At 34.7% G+C, this 18,072-nt stretch overlaps 1 long non-coding RNA gene across 2 annotated transcripts in view; it reads right to left on the reverse strand.

Moving 5' to 3' along the window:
• Window positions 1-18,072, reverse strand: part of LOC144381269 (uncharacterized) — a 272,279-nt gene that overhangs the window by 106,913 nt on the left and 147,294 nt on the right. For both annotated transcript variants that reach the window (XR_013446165.1, XR_013446164.1), the window contains exon 2: window positions 4,780-4,859. This is a non-coding gene — a long non-coding RNA (uncharacterized LOC144381269). The remainder of the gene's footprint in view (window positions 1-4,779; window positions 4,860-18,072) is intronic.

Here is an 18,072-nt window from a genome sequence, read left to right on the forward strand (position 1 = left end):
GTAAATGATATAGCTAGTCCTCAAACCCATATCTGTTAATTCCAAAGTCATTTCTCTTTCTATTTCCTGTTGCCATCCAAACCACTTGTTAAACAAGTCTAAACAGTAGGTATGAAAATTTGGGAGAATAAAGGTGGAGAAAACATTTTTATCTGAAACTCTTCTAATCAAGCATAATGATTTTATGCTTTATTTACCACTATATACTTAGCTCCTAGCACAGTACTAAATGATCAACACTCAGCATGTAGTTGTTGAACAAAAATGAGTTAAATAACTAATTAATCAATGAGGTGATAATCATTCTCAATGATAGGGTCTACACTGCTACATTTTAAAGTTGGTTCTACAGGATGTCTGGCATTTTAGGTTAAGTTTAAATTATATTACAACAATTGGTTAAGTTACACAGATTTTGTTAGAATTTGTTCTACTCAAAACACCCTTAACTGCAGTGTTCCATGGCTTTGGAGTGATCAGACATGTCACTTTCCTAGAACAGTATAACATTTGTTCCAGCTGATTTGTAAAAGTGGTATCTTCTTTTAAAAAAAATAGATGAGGGAAAAACAATCCCCCCAGAAAAGTATAGTTATCCACTTTTTCAAAAAAAATATAGCAAACCACAGATAAATATCAAATAATGCTATGTGTTTTGAAACTCCATATCATTAAAAGTTATGTAAGTCTAGTCATGTGAAGTTACCATGTATTTTATAAAAAATAAGATACATTTTTACTGTCTTACAACATCTTTACCCTTAGAAGTTACCCAGAAGAAACTTAGCTTGACGATGCCCAATCTCCTAGAAGGCTCTAAATCCTAAAATAAAGTTGTTTTTGGTATGGTGTACAAAAGAGCAACAGAAAAAAAGTATTTTTGATTGCTTTAAAAATGAAAAATGTGTACTCTTTCCACACTCACATAACTCAAAACTAAGTAAATATTTTTTTCAAACATTTCCTCAAAAAATTGCTAAAGTGGGGCGCCTGGGTGGCTCAGTCGTTAAGCATCTGCCTTCAGCTCAGGTCATGATCCCAGGGTGCTCATCAGGAAGCCTGCTTCTCCCTTTCCCACTCCCCCTGCCTGTGTTTCCTCTCTTGCTGTGTCTCTCTGTCAAATAAATAAATAAAAAATCTTTTAAAAAAAATTGTTAAAGTGAGACTCTACATCAATTATGAGTTCAATCATTTTTCAATTATAGCTAAATAAATATCCAGATAACAGCTTCTATAACCTTATCTTCAAAATGTAGTTTTCTTCCAAGGAATGCAAGGAGATATCACAATATCATTCATTCATCAATTTATTTTCACTAAATCATATCAAAGTCCATTATATAAAACTTAAAAATAACAAAAGCAAATATTTATTTTAAAATAAGTATCCCAAACTCAGTTTCCATTTGTCAAATTCAAAGCAATGTCAAAGCAATAAAAACCACCCATAAATCATAACTAATCACTATTATAATATTATTTTTTAAATCTGGATTCATGTCTCTTTTTTCTACTACTATCCAAACCAGAAAAGAACCCTTTTTAGGTTTTCATTTTTTCTTCATTTGCTGGCCATAACCTTTCTTCACTCTAATTTTTTTTTTTCCTTTTTGGACATCCTGCACCTCCCAGTATGTCATTTAAACTATCCATTCCATTATCCACTAGACAATAACACCAACAATCAGAAAATTCTTCTAAAATAGTAATCATTACATTTTAGATATTTTTGCATACTTTTGATTCCCCATATAAGGCAAATCCTTTCCTGCATGCTGATTTCTTTTAGGAAAAGAAAAGAAAAATTATTACCTCACACAAATTAAAGACTTCTGTGTTTCCAGAGGAAATGTTGCATGTATACTCTTAAGCTCTTCTCAGCATACGAGAACTTTTAACAATAATTTGCCATACTATACCATCCATGATGTATCATCATGTATTACATAGTAGTCACTTTGGAGGAAGAGCTGTAAAGTGGTTGGTCCCACAAAAAGAAAACAGATCTCTATTACAGACAGACAACATATTAAAGTTTCAAGAGCTTGCCAGATGGGGGTTAATCTGCCCTCTGGGTATGACTGCCCACTCAGTACCAACTACAGACAGCCCTTTCAATTCAACAATCAAAGACATGAAGACAGTAAATTCAAAAACCTCTTTGAAGTTTCCAATCTCCAAGCCTACATGCTATATAGGAGTATTCTTAATATTTTGAGGTAGGAAACCATAAACCAAAATAACAACTTACTCTTTCCTAGGCAAATTGTTCATGTCCTCATGATACCACAAAACAGTATAGCTTAGGCCCTATAATTGACATTTTTAAGTAATAAGAATGCAAAATGGGTAACAATTACTCTCTAACTCAAAATATTCAAAGCCTTTTTTTGGGTAGTCATAACTCCAAACCACTAGAGCTATAAAGCACATTCAAAGGGCTGATATCCAAGATCGATAAAGAACTTCTCAAACTCAGCACCCAAAAAACAAATAATCAAGTCAAAAAATGGGCAGAAGACATGAAAAGACACTTTTCCAAAGAAGACATACAAATGACTAACAGACACATGAAAAAATGTTCATCATCATTAGCCATCAGGGAAATTCAAATCAAAACCACACTGAGATACCACCTTATACCAGTTAGAATGGCAAAAATTGACAAGCCAAGAAACAACAAATGCTCGAGAGGTTGTGGAGAAAGGGGAACCCTCTTACACTGTTGGTGGGAATGCAAGGTGGTACAGCCACTTTGGGAAACAGTGTGGAGGTTCCTCAAAAAATTAAAAATAGAGCTACCTTATGACCCAGCAATTGCACTACTGGGTATTTACCCCAAAGACTCAGATGTAGTGAAAAGAAGGGCCATATGTACCCCAATGTTCATAGCAGCAATGTCCGCAATAGCCAAACTGTGGAAAGAGCCGAGATGCTCTTCAACAGATGAATGGATAAAGAAGATGTGGTCCATATATACAATGGAATATTACTCAGCCATCAGAAAGGATGAATACCCAACTTTTACAGCAACATGGATGGGACTGGAGGAGATTATGCTAAGTGAAATAAGTCAAGCAGAGAAAGTCAATTATCGTATGATTTCACTTATTTGCGGAACATAAGGAATAGCATGGAGGACATTAGGAGAAGGAAGGGAAAAATGAAGGGGGGTGGAATTGGAGGGGAAGACGAACTATGAGAGACTATGGACTCCGAGAAACAAACTGAGGGTTTTAGAGGGGAGGGGGGTGGGAAGATGGGTTAGCCCGGTGATGGGTATTAAGGAGGGCACATATTGCATGGTGTACTGGGTGTTATATAAACAAAAACAATGATTCATGGAACACTACATCAAAAACTAATGATGTACTGTATGGTGACTAACATAACATAATAAAATAAAATTTTTTAAAAAGCAGCACATTCTTGGAATTATCAATCTCTATCAACCCCAATTTAAGTAATATTTTTTTTCAAGTAAAGGTAGTTTAAAATTATGTGTCTGTGTAAGAGTAGTAGGAAATGTTTCTATTTTGTTATTTTTTTAATTTATTTTAAATTTCCTTGCAGATGTTGCCATGAATGTTACCAAGCATTTTATCCTCTGTGCTCTCATGTCCCTAATCACTTCTTTTGAAAATTTGTTCTAACTTCCTAACATCAGAATTTTTTTAAAAATTTTTTTATTGTTATGTTAATCCCCATACATTACATCATTAGTTTTAGATATAGTGTTCCATGATTCATTGTTTGTGCATAACACCCAGTGCTCCATGCAGAACGTGCCCTCCTCAATACCCATCACCAGGCTAACCCATCCTCCCACCCCCCTCCCCTCTAGAACCCTCAGTTTGTTTTTCAGAGTCCATCGTCTCTCATGGTTCTTCTCCCCCTCCGATTTCCCCCCCTTCATTCTTCCCCTCCTGCTACATAGTTTTGGTGTAAATCTTCCAGTCAGTACCAACTACAGACAGCCCACATATATTGGGGCTTTCTTTTTTTCTTTCTTAACATATATTGCATTATTTGTTTCAGAGGTACAGATCTGAGATTCAACAGTGGAATATTATGCAGCCATCAAAAGGAATGAGATCTTGCCATTTGCAACGACGTGGATGGAACTGGAGGGTATTATGCTGAGCGAAATAAGTCAAACAGAGAAAGACATGTATCATATGACCTCACTGATATGAGGAATTCTTAATCTCAGGAAACAAACTGAGGGTTGCTGGAGTGGGGGTGGGGTGGGAGGGATGGGGTGACTGGGTGATGGACACTGGGGAGGGTATGTGCTCTGGTAAGCGCTGTGAATTGTGCAAGACTGTTGAATAACATCAGAATTTTTTATATTTCACTCAAAAGTCAAGAAAGTCAACACTAATATAAAGAATGCACTCAGCAAATCTATTATTCTCATTAAGAAGATGTTTCTTTTGGCCATGATTTTCTCTGCACTCCACCCTAATACTCTTCTGTTCAATGTCTGTCAAATAAGAACCAACCTTAGGATTCTGTAAACTCTGGCTGCTCCATATGGCTTTATCCATTCCTCCAGGACTCACAAGAGGGATGATTTGCCTGATGGTCTTCTGGCCCAGCCACTAAATAATAATCTCACACTTAGACAATTTCCAAGAAAAGTATGGTATTTAGCACATAAATGGATAATGTGAGATGTTAAAAGTTTGTGTATAATTAATCACAGCTCTTGCCGTAGGGGTTCTACCCAACTTGTGAGATAGACATAGAGTATGAAGGAAATAAAAGATGACTCACCCAAATATATGACTTCTGGTATGCTTAGTTCTCCCGTCATGTTCCCCCAAATTGTGACCTTGGAGCCATTTGCTTACCACCTGAAGAGAGAGAGAGACAATGTTTGTATCTTAAAAGCACCATAAACAATAACCAATGGAGGGACCATGGACACTGGGCTTTCCCTAGAAAGATAAATTAACAGAATGGAAGCTGGAAGATTTACACCAAAACTATTCCCTACTTGGGAATGGAATGAAAGTCCTTGTAGAGAAATATGGGGTGAGAGATATGTTCTCTCCCCTTTACAGAGGAGTAGGATAAACAGTAAGAAAATATTTTAATTTTCTCCAGTAACCTGGTTGAAGAGTTTGATACCAACATCAAATTTATAATTAATTTTCTTCAGTACAATTTTGTTTCCCAAAAAGCCAGTCTGCTCTATGTATAAATTTTCACCCAATGTAGCTTTTACACAGTGTGAAACATAACTAGACACTGACATCTATTATATATCTTAGTATCTCCAACACAGTGGGGAAAAAATGCATTTTCTATCATAGGTATGCAGTTATTTTTCAAAATGGAAAAGTGACCTGGTTTACAAAATGAGATTGATTAGAAATCCAGTGAAAGGACCTGGTTATAGATATTAATTCTTGACCTTATTTCTAGATGCCTAACCCTTAAAGACTGGCTCCCATATAACATGGACTTGAAAGATTTGAACATCATGTCTGCTTTCAAACTATTATCTCTGTTACATCCACATCACATATAACCTCAAATGTTAAAATCTCCAAGGGGGATTAAAATCATAAAGATAAAATCATACTGTTGTACAAAGTGTTCTACACCGTGACCTTGAAAAAAATGATTTGCCTGGGTTTTAACGTCCTTGATTATAAAAAAAAAATTATCTCCAAGGTCACTCCAATTTAAAATTCTGTAATTCTAAAATTGCTTCATATAGCTCTGTAATTCTAAAATTGCTTCATATAGCTAAATTTTATGATAGTACCTGCCTTGAATACAGAAAATAGCAGGAATATTAATCAACTTTTGAGCGGGAGACAATGTGGACCATTGTGTTTCATTTTATTACACAGAATATAATTGTTTAGTTGATAAGGGTACACACAACACACAGAGTTCTTGGACTTCTGATTCCTTAGGTGATCTCATTTAGTCCCATGCCTTTAAATGTTGGCTATATGTGAACAGACCTCTCCCCTGAACCCAAGACTCATCCCATTTTCTACTTGACATCTCCTGTGATATCTAATAAGCATCTGAAGTATAATATGCATGTCCAAAACCAAATTTTTACTTTCCTTCCCCAGTACCACAAATATCCTAATATGGATGTTTTCTTCATCCCAATAAATCACAAGTCTATTCTTTGAATTAATTAGCATCTTCCCTTAAATGGTGAAATTATTCCTGACACTCCTCTTACTCTTACACGCCACATCCAAATCAATTCTTTCAGCTCTGCCTTTGAGATATATACAAAATCTGACCACTTCTTACCATCTTCACAGCTACTACCATGGGCCAGTGTAGTATCTCTTCTCCTACATTATTAAACAGCCTCCTACTAGTTTATCTACTTCTACCCTTGATTCCCTGAAGACTTTTCTCCACACAGCAGCCAGGGGAATCTTTTTATCCTGCAAGATGGATCACAGGACTCCTGCTCAGAACTTTCCAATGGCTTCCACTCTCAGTTAATAACCAATTCTTGCCTATAAGGCTTTAATTCATTTCGTTTGGCCTCCTGCTCTTCTTTGACTTCATCATATTCCATTCTCTTCTTACTGTACTACAGCCAGATGGCCCCATACCCAGATTAATTTTTCTTTATAACAATTATCATAATGTGACATATTATATATTACATTTAGCTTTTGCAATCCCTGTCAGCTGGAATGTAAACTCTTCAGTCAGAGATTTTGCCCATTTTATGTATGGCTATATCCTCATAGATAAGAATATTGTCCAGAAATAGTAAATCATCAATATGTCTTGTAAAATAAATAAATAAAATTACTTCTATTTCACAAAGTATTGTGTTATGCACATCTTTTGAGAAATTTAAAAGGACAAAAAATAGGGAAAATTGTGCAGCAGCTAAGATACAAATGCTTAACATATTTGTTATATAAAGAGTTCCTAAAAACCAATAAAATAAACACAAAGACCAAAATAATACCTAAGATACTGTATTCACAAACACTTGCTCCCCATGTTTTATGTACTTCTATGGACTTCTCAACTGCTGAACTTTCTGTCAGGAATATCCTTTCTCCCTTCTTACCTTGCAAAATCTCAACCATCCTTCTAAATCTAGATTAAATAATATTGCTTTTGTGCTATTCTAAACAAAAGAATCAAGTGATAAGTGTATATGAACATGCTTGAACTTCCTAGTAATAAAAATGTAGAATAAAATGACAAATAATTTTCACTCATTAAATTAAAACTCGATTAAAATATGATGTTGGTAATATGTGCTATGGTGAACGCTGTGAATTGTGTAAGACTGATGAATCACAGATCTGTACCTCTGAAACAAATAATACATTGTATGTTAGAGAAAAAAACAAAGATAGTAGGAAGGGAAAAATGAAGGGGAGAAATCGGAGGGGGAGGTGAACCATGAGAGACTATGGACTCTGAGAAACAAACTGAGGGTTCTAGAGGGGAGGGGGGTGGGGAGATGGGGTAGCCTGGTGATGGGTATTAAAGAGGGCAAGTATTGAATGGAGCACTGGGTGTTATAGGCAAACAATGAATCATGGAACACTACATCAAAAACTAATGATGTAATGTATGGTGATTAACATAACATAATAAAAAAAGAAATAAATATGAAAATGGTATGCATTTATAAAATATTATGGTATGTATAAAAATAGATTATTCTGATAGCTAAAATATGCTCATGAAGATAATGTAAAATGAAAACAAAATGTTAACAATATATTAAACAGGAAAAAATCTCCTCCTGGACCCAAATTCTATCTGGAGTTTGTAAATTATGCTGTCACTATCTTTGAATCCATGGCCTTGTAAGCCCCACCCATTGTCATTCCTACACAAAGTCTTGCTTTTACTGCAATAGGCCCCAACAGCATTATAGCCTAACAAAGCTAGGGCAGCACAGCTGTGTCCTTCTCTAAAGGTAGATGGCCTCAGCAGATACACCATGATGATCATCAATGTATGATGGTAGACATCCATCCTGAAGAAAGATGTGTCCATATTTAATACCCTGGAATCTCAAGTCATAAAAACCACCGTTAATTGAGGTAGCATAGCATGTAGGGGAAAACATGTCCCAAAAGATTACTGTAGATGATACCTAAAGTTTGGTTAGAAGCCAGAAAATTTTAGACTCAGTACACCAATCAAATTCCTATTGGTCTTAAGACCTGTCAGTGGAGAATGATGAAAAAGGAATAATGAAAACCAATTTGAAATTATTGACTCTGAAGCTCCCAAAGTCAAAAGATGATTAGGAAATTCTCAGTAGATATGAACCATCATTTAGTTTCACATACTTTATACAATATTTCTGAATCATGTGGTAGAAGTTGTAGGAAATCAAGCTGTTCTACAGTTCTGCTCTTTATTAAACCCTTCTGCCCTTTGCTTTGGAAAACACACTTTGAGTTATAGTTCCTGAGATGCTGAGGGGCCAATGGGCCAGAGGACACCACATTAATTACAGTGTATTATTATTAAACGCATTATTTCAGAACCACATCTGTAGACAGATCTTTTCACACTGGGAAGACATGCCCAAACCTGTTCTGCCTGATTCCTTTATAGCCTGTGGAGTCTCTTTCTCTTAATGTAAGTAAGCTGAAAAAAATCAATCATACCCTTTCTCAAAAGGAAAGTGTTAGCAGTTCTCTACTGAGGGACAAAATCATGGAGCAATATACTTTTTCAAGATGTAGAAAGATCAGTTGGAAGAGTAAATGTGAAGTGATAGCCAAGAAATTTTCGAAAAAGAATAATATTTTTTAAAAATTTGCTCTACCATAAATCAGAACTACAGTAATGTACATTAAAACAGCATGATATTGGGTAGAGAAACAGAAAACTAGAGCAATAAAACAAAACTGACAGCCTAAAAACAGAAATCGATGTACTTAGTGTATATGCATATGATGTATGATAGATACAGATAGATATATAGATACAGATATAAATGTTCAGATAGGGTAATATTTGAAATCAGAGGCCAAAGTAGTCAATAAATGGCAGGTGGTAACTGCATATATATTGAGAAGAAATAAAGTTTTAGAGTCTCACATTACAAAATGGACAACTATGATTTCCAGAAAGATTAAAGAGAAACATTTTTTTAAAACTGTGTAAGCAAAGACTTAACGAGACCTATCTAATTTTCTTCTTATACTTTTGACAGTTGAAAAATATATATTTTTCTCATATCAGTGAAGCAGAATAGGGAGTCCTGAAATGCACCCATATCTCTATCTACTGTCAATTTATTTTTGAGCAGTGCCAAAGCAATTCAAAGGAAATGAGTCTTTTCAATAAATGGTACTGGCACACCTATCTGTATACAAAAAATGCACTCAATCACAGCACACACAAATTACAAAAATTAACTTGAAGTAGAATATAATCTAAGTGTAATGAAAATTATAAAACTTAAAGAAGATAAGAGAAATCTTAGTGACTTTGGGTTAATCAAAGATTTCTCATATAGGACCAAAAAAGCACAAAAGATTGATAAATTGGGCTATACCAAAATTAAGTTTTATAGACACTCTTAAGATACTGTTAAGAAAATGAAAAAGCAGCCATACTCTGGGAGAAAGTATGTGCAAAGCATACATTTGACAAAAGACTTGTAAGTATAAATTATAAAAATCTTTTATAATGCAATAATATGAATACAAACAACACTATTTTTTAATGAGCAATAGATTTAAATAGGTAATGTACCAAAGAAAATATACACATGACAAATAAACCATGAAAAGACACTCAACATCATTAGTCATTCGGGAAATGTAAATAAAACCACAATGAAATACCACTACATACACATTAGAATGGTTAAAATTCAAACTGACAGACCATATTTTGGCAAGGGCATGGAAAACCCGGAACTCAAACGGCTGGTGGAGATGCAGAACATACAACCATTTTGGAAAGCCATTTAGTAGTGTCTTGTAAAGTTAAACATACACTTAACATTTGACACAGAAACTCTACTTTTACGTATTTATTCAAGAGACAGGAGAATATATGTCCACATGAAGATTTGAATTTGAATCATCATTGGTGATTTGTTCATAACCACCAACTGGGAACAATTCAAATATCAACCTTTGGATAAACAAATTGTAGTATGCCCATATCATGGAATATTAATCAGCAATAAAAAAGGAAACATCTACTGATATACTCATTGACGTGGGAATCTCAAAACACTATGTTAAGTGAAATAAGCCAGACATAAAGACCACATAGTGTATGCTCATTTATATGAAACTTTAGAAAAGTTAAAACTATAGCATTAAAAAAAAAGATCAGTGGTTGCCAAGAACTAAGGGCAGAGGGAGGCAATTAATTGCAAAGAGGGATGAAAGACTTTTGGGGGTTATATAAATGTCCTATATCATGATTAGAGTGCTGATTACATAATGTACACATGTCAAAACTCATTAAAACTTTATAACTGATTATAATGTAAATCATATCTTAATAAAGGTGATTTTTAAAATATAGCAGAATGGAAAATTTGAAATAGTCATTATGTGCTTATTACATATTACAAGAAGGTATTTTAAAAATGTCAACTGTTGTTGACAATTACGCAAGATTATCTGACAAAAATATAAAACCTTATACTGTAACCCATATGAAAGTAAAATATAACAAGGGAATTCATGTGAAAAGGCTTTCAAAGAAAACACAGACAAATATCTTCATAAATTTAAGGCTAGAATTTATCTGACAAAAAAATTCATAAATTAAATATTGATTTCTTTCATCAAACCAAAATTTAAAATTCCTATGACAAAAGATACTAGTTATCTAATGCTGCTTAACAAATTATCCCCAAAACTTTGCAGGTTAAGCCATAAACATTTATTATCTCACATAATTTCTCAGAATTAGCAATCTAGGATGGCTTAGCTCTGCAATGCTGGCTCAGGATTTCTCATAAGTTTGCAGTCTAGGTGTCAGCCAGACTGCGGTCTCTGAAGACTACTTAGGACTACTTCCAAGTTCATTCACCTTGATGTTTGGCAAAAGGCTTCAGTTCCGGACTACTCATAACATGATTTCCACCAGGACAAGTAAAACATGCATGCATGAGATAGAGTGGAAGAACCCAAGATGGAAGTCACAGTTGTTTTTTGACCTACTCTCAGAAGTGGTCATTTTTCCCATGGTCTATTTGTAAGAAGTGAACCAGTAAGTCCAGCCCAAACCTAAGGAGAAGAGATTACATAAGGTCTGGAATACCAGGAGGTAGTGATCACTGGTAGTCACCTCAGAGGCTGCCTACAAAAGACACCATTAAAAAATTAAAATAGAAAACACTGACAAGGAGAAAATACTTGCAATACATGTAGCAAACAAAGTAACTGTAACCAGGACACATAAAGAAATCTAAGAAAACAAAAAGAAAAGGCAAAAACAAACAAACAAAAAAAAAAAAAAAACACAAAACAACCATAAAAAACCCAAAGGCAAAATAAGCAAATTTAACTAGAAGGGCCTAAATATACTGGCAAATAAATAATCTGGAAAAGAGCTTGACCTTATAATAAACAGAAATAATGTGAAATAAAACATGTATTATCTCATACCTATTATATTAGCAAAAACTTAAAAGCCTATCAATACTTGGCAAGGACTGGGGCCATAAAGTGTCTCATATATTTAGACAGGAGTGTGTAAAATTACTTTGGAAAGCAATCTTGCAATTTCTAGTAGAGTTGACAACAGAAATACCCTATGGCCTTGGCAATTCTAATCAGATACATACCCTAGAGAAACTCCTACACATATGTCCCAGATAACAGTCTTCTCCAGACAAGTAAAGAATGTTTACTGCAGCTTTGTTTGCTTTTACAAAATTCTAGGAACATCCTAAATATTCATCAAAAGAGGAATGGATAAATAAATTATAGAAATGAATATAATATAACCAATAAAATGAATGAATGAAACCTAAGTATACTCACATAACACAGATCACAAAAACAATACTGAGTCAAAAAGAAAACTGTGGAATAATATGTGAAGCATATTCACATGCACACAAATATTTCCAATATACACAAAGCACGATTATACTACTTACAGATGCATAAAAATAGTAAAAGTATAAAAATATGAGTTATAAGGATTAATTAATAACTTCATGACAATAGTTGGGGAAAATAACAAAAGGGCATTATTTTAATAATACAATTGGGAAAAAAAACAATGTTTGTTAATTCCAGATGGCATTATATTGTTCTTGTAACTTTCTGTATTTATTAAATTTATCGTGCAATATGTTACTTGAGTACCTGGGCACCTGACAACCTAAATATGAGTAAGGCATACTCCTTGTCCTAAAGGAACTTTCACCCTCATATCAGTGAGCTCTTATTACATAAGGAACCACATTAAAATTCAGTGAATTTAGGGGTGCCTAGGTGGCTCAGTCAGTTAAGTGTCTGACTTAAGCTCAGGTCATGACCCCAGGGTCCTGGGATTGAGCCCCACGTCATTGGGCTCCCCGCTCAGCAAGGAGTCTCCTTGTGCCTCTGCTCCTCCCCCAGCTCATGCTCACTCACTCATGCACATGCTCTCTCAAATAAAAAAATAAAATCTTTAAAAAAAAAAAATTTAAAGAATGATCACTTATTCTCCTGCACCTGAGCTCAGCTGAAAAGTTGCAGATTAAAGCTGTACTTCTGGACACAGTCTACTGTGCTCCACAGTGATCTCAGGGGTAGCTTAAGCATGTCCTGTTCATGGTGATGGCAGAGATCGTAAAAAAAAAAACAGAAACCCATGAAGGCATCTTGAAGCCTAGGCTTGTAACTGCCATGTAGTAACTCTATCAGATTTTGTTGGACAAAGCAAGTCTCATGACCAAGCCGAGCTTCAAAGAGTGGGAAATATGTACCAGCACCCTGATTTCTGTATCAATTATTTCACTGCACTTCCACCTATTCCTTCTCTTTTTGGTCTTAAACTTCTTACTGGTCTTAAACTTCTTATTAACATATTTCTTCCTAAAGTAGAATTGAAAGATCTTTCCGCATTAAAGTTTAGGCTTCTAAAAGTTATAAAAAGATTCTTCAGATGGTAGTTAATAATGAATGTAGCTCAAAAATAGCCACTTTTTTCCTAATTAGATATTTCCAGAGGAAAATATATAAAAATAGCTATATTGCCTTTCATCTTATTCAGCTTTAAATGAAGCAAAGTTAATTTTTTTAATTCCATTGTTTCTTTTAAAATATCATGCCAACATAAAATAAACATAGTAAGGAACAAATAAATACCACTCCACTAATTCTTGTTCTTGCTAGAAAATGTTTAAGGCAAACAAACAAGAAAAAAGTCTGTAACAAAGAAAATAACACTATTACCTTACATTTGTTTGTATGGCTTGTCAGGAGGGCAGTTATTAATTTATTGCCATTTTACAGATGAGGGCTTGAGATACAAAGAAATTAAAGGAAATTTTTAATGAATTAAATTTTTTTAAAAATTTATGTAGAAACACAGCAGGCCATGGGTCAGGATGATTTGGCTTCTCGCCTAGGACTCTTTCTATAATATCAAGCTATGACAATAGATGAATATGCACTTATTCCCTGAGTTCAAGATAATAGTAAAAGATGATAGCTGTCTAACCAGGCATGACTGAAGAGACCACAGTTCATTCCTCACGTCTTACCAGCCCCACCTCTCAGGTTATAATTTTCCAAAAGCCTTTGCTTAAGAAGAGTTATTTTAATCTTTATATAATTTTTTCTACTTTTTATTTTTTTATTTTTAAATTTATTTTTACCAAAAATTGACATTTCACCCATGCCAGTCTCTGATTTTCATTTAATCATCTTACTTCCATAGATAGACATTCACATTATCAGCTTCTGCTTTTCTCCTGAGCCATGCTTTTTCTGTTTTCTGGGAACATCCCAATGTTTTTTTAGTATAGTCTACAGTACTATGATTTCTAATAACTCAGGAGAAAGAAAACAAAAACACCAGTTGTAGTCAACTAATGAAGTAGATCATTTTAAAGAAACTTCTTCTAATTTTTCCTTATAGTTGAAGTTTTCAGTCCTGTGATGGTTAATTTTATGTGTCAACTTCACAAGACCATAGGGTACCCAGATATTTGGTTAAACATTCTGCATGTGTCTATGAGGGTATTTCTAGATGAGATTAACATGTGAATTTGTAGACTGAGAAAAGCAGATTGCCCTCCCCAATGTGGGTAGGCCTCATCTAATCCACTGAAGCCCTGAATAGCATAGTTCTCAGGCCTTCAGACTTGACTGGAACTTTATGATAGGCTTTCCTGGGTCTGGACTACTCAGCCTCCATAATCATATGAGTCAATTCTATATATAGAATAAAGAGTTAGCTCACTATACACACACACACACACATATACACACACACGGATATGGATAGAGATAGATATACACGTACATATGCATATACATATAGATTTCTCCTGTTGGCGGGGCATCTGGGTGGCTCAGTTGGTTAAGTGTCTGCCTTCGGCTCAGGTCATGATCCCAGGGTCCTCGGATCGAGCCCCATATCAGGCTCCCTGCTCAGCGGGGAGTCTGCCCCTCCCTCTCCATCTGCCTCTCCCCCAGCTCATGCTCTCTCTCTAAAATAAATAAATAAAATCTTAAAAAAAAAAAAGATTTCTCCTTTTGCTTCTGTTTATCTGGAGAACCCTGACTACACAAGTACCAAAACAAAATCCTAAAAAATTCCACAGCTGACTTCTTGAGGAACCAGTCAGCCAATATTCTGGGCTACTAATGTACTTACATAAGAATCTTGGTATTTAAATAAAGGGCAAGATGGCATGAGGCCAATTAAATAACAGCTCTGAACCTAATATAGAATGATGGGATATTACAACTAGAACGGAGTTTAGAGGTTATCTAAACTCAAACCCTTCACTGCACACTAAAGGAAAAAAATTGTAAGAGGTTAAATGACTTGCCTTAGCCAAAGACAGTTAAAGACAAAAGTAGAAATCAAACATAGGTCTCCAGATTGTCATTATCCAATCTTCTCTGTACTGCATTACATTGTTGTCTTTATAGTTGTGATTATAGTTTGACTTGAGGTCTCTGAACTTTCTCTATGGTCTCTCATTATGCACATATGAACACTGGTTGGAATAAAGTTTAACCATATATCCCACCAAACAGCAGTCAGCCAGCAGCACATACCTACTAATCACTGATACTGACTTAATTACATTCACAAGGCAAAAGCTTTCCAATATAAAATTATGGTGATTATAAGTAAAGAACAGAATATATTTTACTGCCTCTACATTTACCTAATCTTGAAATATTTTTCCAAATATCTAGTGGACAAAGTCCTTCTTGCTGAGACAATTTCACAGTATCGTAAGAGAAAATATTAAGAAATTTTATCAACTCCACAATTCATAGTAAGAAGCAAAGACCTGGCTGGGTGACTAAGAGCCATGTACACAGGACAAACTCCCTGAAAGACAAAATAAGCAGAAACTGAAAAATATCAAGGAAACTCTTCATACACTAGCCACCAAAGGAGATTTAATAAATGCTACTCATAAAGGGCATTTGGATCTGAGGATAGAACCCAGATCATCTAACACCAACTGGATGTTGTCCACCTTAAAATCTAGGTTCAAATATGATATCATCTACCTAGAATTTCCAGGATTTAAGCTATTCAAGATGATGAGATCTCCTAAGTTTAGATATCAACAATTTTAAAAATATGATCCCTCTCTAACAACTTCTGGATGCACTGTCTTGATTTCCATTTCATTAAATGGTTTAAGAAATAAATGCACACACACATATACACATTTACACAATTATAGTTCATTATAGTCACTGGAATTATATCATCAGCACACACCCTGAACTGTACTTCATTTATTACCATTATGAGTTGTCATTTAAAAATCCTTTTAGAACAATTCCTTTGTTTGCATGTTTCTGAAGTCTAGTGTCAATCAAAAGAGAAAAGATCCCCACATAACTTCTCCAATGTCTTTATAAAGTAGTATTTTTTTCTCCTGTAAATTTGTATTCATCATATGGTTTTTGTATAAAAGCACTGGCAATAACGAGTGATCAAAGAGAAATGGAACTTTTTGCTGGAGAAGTAGAATTAATGCCTCTTTCTCTCTCTCTCCTAACTCTGTAATGTTCCAATCCCCTCCTAGGAATGCCAGGAATGAAACAGAGCTCAGTTAGGCTTCTATGGCTTTTTCTTTTAGTAACTGAACCCAAACCTACCTGAATCGTAGCAACCATAAATGAGTTAAACTAAAAGAATTTGCTGAAGAAGTCAATTTTCTGACAGTTCTAAATATAAGTATTGCTGATCCCAGAAAAAGCCTTCATACTGCATAGTCTTCAACCTCAACTTCATAGTCTAGAAGGGAACATGAATACAAAGTACTGGTAGAAAACAGTTGATCCAATATAGTTTACAACATATTCTGAGCAAGTGAGTGTGGCTGGGAAGCATACTAAGCTCTGGGATCAGTTACATCCAGAATTGTGTAAGACTGTTGAATCACAGACCTGTACCTCTGAAACAAATAATACATTGTATGTTAAAAAAAAAAGAAGAAGAAGAAGAAGATGGCAGGAAGGGAAAAATAAAGGGGGTGAAATCGGAGGGGGAGACGAACCATGAGAGGCTATGGACTCAGAGAAACAAACTAGGGTTCTAGAGGGGAGGGGGTGGGGGGATGGGTTAGCCTGGTGATGGGTATTAAAGAGGGCACGTACTGAATGGAGCACTGGGTGTTATACGCAAACAATGAATCATGGAACACTACATCAAAAACTAATTATGTAATGTATGGTGATTAACATAACATAATAAAATAAAATTTTTAAAAAAATTACATCCAGAAGTGAAAAATGGTCACAAATAATATCTAAGTGGGATAACCCACTGATGAGCTATAAGAGAGCTAATTGTACTGATAATAATGTAGAGACAACTTGTTTGTTCCAGTTTAATAATCCTTGTATATAAAACCCAGCAGCAAAGGGAAACAAACATGTTGGGTACAACAAGAACCATTCCATAAAAACGATTCCAACATTTTTTTTTAATCTATCTTTAGTGTCCTATACTCATGCTATTCAACATATTTCCCCCAACTTCAGATTATGATTCACCAAATGCCCTTCAGATCACATGTAACCATCCCATCCCATCCCAAGGTTGAGTACAGTCATCCTTTATGTGTATTAGGCAATTCCTTCTTATAAAACATGTTGATTTCTTTTTTTGTCTCATATTTAAATTCTTCGGGTTAGATTTTAGTTGGGAAATATCAGTTAAACTGCTGTATTTATTTATTTTGACACTCAAAAATGATTTTACTTGCTACAGAGCAGAAGTATAACTTAAACATCTGCTGCTGAAACACCCATCTTTGATATAAGGCATGCCCATTGGCAAAGAAATAAGTATTCCCAAAAATAAATACATAATGCATACTCTAAACACATTTGTACCACACATTGAAAAATGAAAGGAACAGATTTCCTTTTGGATCGTAGATAAATGTATCATTTCCCTGGAAAACAAGCCTCAGCCAATTTGTCAAAATTATTGGGCTCAAAGTAGGAAGTCTTTTTTTTTTCAATCTACTGGATTTAAGATATTTGGACTTCATAAAACAGAGGGGATTTAAAAAGCTTTTGTGTGCATGTTGTCATTCTGAAAACAAGAACTATAAGCACCTGCTTTTAAGTTGCTCCTTATATGCTCCCAAACCAGTGAGATTTAAACCAGGAGAGCTCAATTCGTGTCTTCTATCTCATTCATAAATTTCTAGGGCTTCAACCAAAATTGAATGCAGTTTACATGTGTAATATTTATAATGAGTTAAGTTTCATGTTCAACCCACACCCCCAAAAATGTTAAAGTTGTGAAGGCATTATGAAATTATAATACAGGCAAATTCTGGCAGCTCTGTAACCTCCTTCCAGGTGGAATTCTTAAGTTAACAAAGCTAAGAGTACTTGGTCT

This window comes from Halichoerus grypus, chromosome 3, assembly GCF_964656455.1.
Source record: "Halichoerus grypus chromosome 3, mHalGry1.hap1.1, whole genome shotgun sequence".
In the NCBI taxonomy this organism is placed as follows: domain Eukaryota; kingdom Metazoa; phylum Chordata; class Mammalia; order Carnivora; family Phocidae; genus Halichoerus; species Halichoerus grypus.